Raw genomic sequence first — 5000 nt, 5'->3', positions numbered from 1 at the left:
CAAAATGTCTACTAAGTATGAGAAAGTTGGCCAATTACCCCACGCTTCTTGTGGCCAACCCGAGCAGGCGCGGTGGTGGTCATGCAACCGAGGCAGCTTGCTCATGACCCCGCCCTCCCTCATGACTAACCCCCCCCCCAATACCTAGCCTGAGGGGGCGTATCCAGAGGGGGTAGGAGGATGAAGGTAGGGGGGAGTGAGGATTGAGGGACTGGCGAAATGAGAGAGAGAGAGAGAGAGAGAGAGAGAGAGCACAAATAACTATGCATTAACGATAACTTAAAAGATAAGTGATGTTAACAGAAAGAGAGAGAGAGAGAGAGAGAGAGAGAGAGAGAGAGAGAGAGAGAGAGAATGATGGATCCAGGCTGTGTGAAAACGAAGAAATGATAAGATAACGAGTGATGGAAGAAGGATGAATACATAACGTGTGGATGAAGAGAAATGGCTGATTAAGGATGGAAGGAAGAAGCAATAAGGATGGAGGAGGGAAAAAATGGATGGAGGAAGGAGGTGGAGGAAAAGGATGGATGGACGAGGGATGGAGGAATATGATGGATGGATGAAGGAGAAAAAGGATGGAAGGATGAAAGGAGGAGGAAAAGGAGGAATAAGATGTGAGGACGAAGGATGGAGGTAAATGATGGAGGAGAGGCAGCATGGAAGGAAAAAAGAGGGAGGAGGAATAGGATGGAGGGCGAAGGAAAGAGGAGGAAAACTTACAGAAAATGAAGAAAGGAGTCAAAAGGATGGCTGATGCAAGGAGGGATGTAAGGAGGGGAGACAGGATGAGAAAGAGAAATGAACGATAAACGAAAAATGAAAGGAGCAGGGAAACGATGGATGGATGGATAATGGATGAATGTAAAAGGGAGAAAAAGGGGGTTGATTGAGAGTGAAGGTGGGATGGATGAAGAATGAATGCAGTCAGGAAAGGATGGATACATGGAAAAGTGAAAAAGAAATAATGACAATGAATGAAGGATGCATGACGAATGGATGCAATGATGGGGAAAAGAATGTAACAAGTGGATGAGGAACAGAAGAGTGGATGAAAAAACAGAAAAAAAAAAGAGGGAATAGAGAGAGAGAAGGATGAGTGGATTAAATAGAGAAAAAAGATAATAAAATGGATGAAGGGTGGATGTGAATGTGGATGATGAAAAAGGTTGTGCATTGACGAGGGAGAAAAGGATTGGACAAATGAAGGATGGATGGGGTAAAACAAAGGGATGGAGGAGTGGACTATGGATGGATGGAAGATGCTGGTGATAGATGGCCCATAAATAGATAAAAGATGATAGACAGAAGGCAGATAAAGGATGAATAAGTGAATGTAAGTTAGATGAAAAAGAAAAATAATGAATGCAAGATGGATGTATGGGTGGATGAACGATGGATGAGAGAGAGAGAGAGAGAGAGAGAGAGAGAGAGAGAGAGAGAGAGAGTTGGTGAGATCGAGTGAGTGAGGGAAGGGAGAGGGGAGTGAGGTGGGAAGAGAGAGAGAGGCGGCGAGAGCTAGAGAGAGCAAGCGAGGGTGAGAGAGAGAGAAAGAGAGGTGCACTGTGCTACACTGTACCAACTACCCACGCCACCACTACCCACCCAGGACAGCGTAAAATGGGTTAGGTTAGGTCAGAATGGGTTAAGCTATGTTGGGTGAGGTCAGAAGAGGTTACGCTAGGTTAGATTGGCTTAGGATGGATTGGGTTGGGTTGGGTTGGGTTGGGGTTAGGTTAGAGAAAGTTATGCTAAATTAGGTTATGCCTGAACGGGTTAAGATGGGTTTGGCTGCACTATGGTAGCTTGGACTGAGCGATCTAATAATTGAGCTGGATTATTAGTCACATTACACAGGAACAGGTTAAATCAGGTCGAGTTAGGTGAGATGGGTTGAATCAATTTAGCTGGGTTACGTCGGGTGTGACTGCTCGGAGGTAACGTTTTCGTCTCCTGATCTGCGTGTGCCCCAAATCTATGGTCTGAACCTAAGCCATGGCGGGCATTTAAAGTGGATGCTAGTATACTCCTCTCACATTAACCTGATCCAGATTTTCGTCCACTTGCAGCTTAATTTATGTAAGTCAAAGCTAGAAAAGGATATGACTGCTTTACATCCATTACAAAGCACTGTTAGAACTAGCACCATATTCTAATGATAATCTCTTGTTTCAAGTCAGCATTCAAGATAAGAGATAACAAGTTTAAGGTAAGTCAGAGTAAAAAGAAGTACAATACAGTATATAATCTACGAAGAACAGTACCCGGTATGTCGTTTCATATGCTTGCACATGTTCGTACCATGTTTGTTTATACTAATGGCATATACAAATTATGACACACATGGCCATTACAACACTACAACATTCACATCTATCACCTCACTACAGATAATTTTCCCCATTCGTACCTCACCAGCATGAGGTAGGATTAATTCTGGCTATCACGCCCCCTCCGAGAAGATCCGGCCCTGCTGTAGACTGTTACATAGATGGCTGTGTCTGAATAGGCTTGGTCCGACATGACTGCTGGGCTGGGTTGATTGGGTTGAGTCAGGTATGGTTTGATTGACAAGATAATGCCAGATTGATCAGGCTGGGTTTAGGAGGGTTAGCTTACGTTTGCTGGCATGGGCTGCATCAATCATGGTTAGATTTAGGGGTGGGGTATGGTGGGGCTGCGTGGGGTGAGGTGGGGTGGAGTAGGGTGAGCTGGGTTGGGTTGGGCTGGGTTGAACTGTCAGAACAGGTATGGCCAACTCTATATTCCCAGGTGAGACGAGATAGGTGTGAAGTGACATCAAACACAGGTACGCAGATACGCAAAATACACCTTGCAGTCCCTACGAAGTGGTTTGGCCATAGTAACAACACCAGATTTACTCCTTGTGGTGAGTCGAGGAAGATTAAGATGCAAAATGTGGTGTGGTGTTGTGAGGTGTGGAAAAGGTGTGTTTTGTTATGGTGAGGTGTGGTGTGATGTGTTATGTATGGTGTGGCGCGCTGAAATGAGGGATGTGGATGGGATGTGTGCGACGGAGTATGATAAAGCGAGGTGAGGTGTGATGATGCAGTGTGTGGTATGTGTGTGTGTGATGTGTAGTGGTGTGGTGTAATGTGGTGAAGGGAAACTGTGATGTGTGATCATGTGGTGTATTGTAGTGGGGATGGTGTGATGCTGGACGTGGTGATCTAGAATATGTGCTGTGTGATGTAGTGGAAAAGAGTGAGGTTATGTATGATGCTGTGGTCTGGTGTGGTGTGAGTGAGACTAAAATGTGGTGAGGTGTGGCGTAGCGTAAATTGATTTGGTACGCTGTGGCGAGGTGAGGTGCTGTGAGGTGAAGTAAGGTGCGGTGAGGTGGTACAAAATGCAATGAAGTGAACTGAAGTGACGTGAGATGAGGCGAAGCAAAGCGATGTGAAAAGATGTGGAAACTGGGTAAGGGACGCATGGAGTACGGTGAGGTTTTATGAAGTGAAGTGAAGAAGTGAAGCAACGTGAGGCAAGGACAGGTGTGATCTGAAGTAAGTCAGGTAAGGTGGTAGGCAGTGTGCTGGAATAAAATGAAATGAAGGGTGGTGTGGCATAGTGAGGTGAGGTAAGGTAACAAGAGGTAATACGAGGTGAGGTAAGGTGAGGTGAGGTGAGGTAATACGAGGTGAAGGTGAGGTGGGCAGGTATTACAGAGTACTTCCCTTTAACACTTACTAGTTTCCACCGCTCTATAATATTTCACTCTCCCTCTCTCTCACACTTTCACTTTCTGCCCCTCTCGCATTCCTTCTCTCTCTCTCTCTCTCTCTCTCACAAACCCTGATTTCCTCATGCATTTTCCCTCACTCTTCTCTCTCACTCTCACACCCTCCTCTCAACACATTTTTCCGCTATCAAACTCTTGCATCTCTCTCTCTCTCTCTCTCAAAAATTCATCAACACTTCTTACACATTCGATCTCACTCTTAACTCACACTTCCACACTTTCTGGTCACACTCTTCCTCACACACTCAACATTCTCTCTCTCTCTCTCTCAAAAATAAAGAGAAAAGGAGAGGTTTAAAAAGAGCAGTACTCTTAAACGCATGAAGAGGGAAGGATGGAGGGGGGGGAGGGGGGGCAAGAGGAGGAGGGAGGGAGGGGAAAGGAAGGAGGAGGGAGGTGGAGAGGCAGGGAAGGCGTAGGGTGGAAAAGAGAGTAGGGTGGGAGAAAGAGAGGGAGGGAGAGAAGGAGAGGAGAGGGGAAAGAGAGGAGGGAGAGGGGAAAAGAGAGAGGGAGGGAAGGGGAGGTGTGGAGGAAGGAAAATAGAGAGAGAGAGAGAGAGAGAGAGAGAGAGAGAGAGAGAGAGCAGATCAATAGCAGCAGGACCGGGAGTAAGAGTGTACTAGTAGGCTAAATATATCTCACACAGCCCCTCACTCTCACTATCTCACTCTTACAGGCTCTCACTCTCACTATCTCACTCTTACAGGCTCTCACTCTCACTACCTCACTCTTACAGGCTCTCACTCTCACTACCTCTCTTACAGACTCTCACTCTCACTATCTCACTCTTACAGGCTCTCACTCTCACTACCTCACTCTTACAGGCTCTCACTCTCACTATCTCACTCTTACAGGCTCTCACTCTCACTACCTCACTCTTACAGGCTCTCACTCTCACTATCTCACTCTTACAGGCCTTCACTCTCACTCACTGTCTCAATCTTACATGCTCTTAACCTCTCTCACTCTCTCTACTCATACTCTTACACAGCATCTTCCTCTCACTCACTCTCTTACAGGCTCTCACTCACTCTCTCTAACTCACTCCCTTGCTCACTCACTCACATCCTCTCTCACTTTCCCAGTCCTTCAGTTTCCCTTACTCTCTCACACACTCGTCCAAGCTCTCACTCTTACCCACTCTCTCTCTCCCAGCTCTCCCTCTCAGTCTCTTAGTTCTCTCCACTCACTCACTCACTCACTCCTCTTCCATCCCTCACCCACTGGCTCACTCACT

This window comes from Coenobita brevimanus, chromosome 103, assembly GCF_032717465.1.
Source record: "Coenobita brevimanus isolate Jiangsu-jjx chromosome 103, ASM3271746v2, whole genome shotgun sequence".
Classification (NCBI taxonomy): domain Eukaryota; kingdom Metazoa; phylum Arthropoda; class Malacostraca; order Decapoda; family Coenobitidae; genus Coenobita; species Coenobita brevimanus.
Note: the sequence above shows the minus strand (reverse complement) of the source record.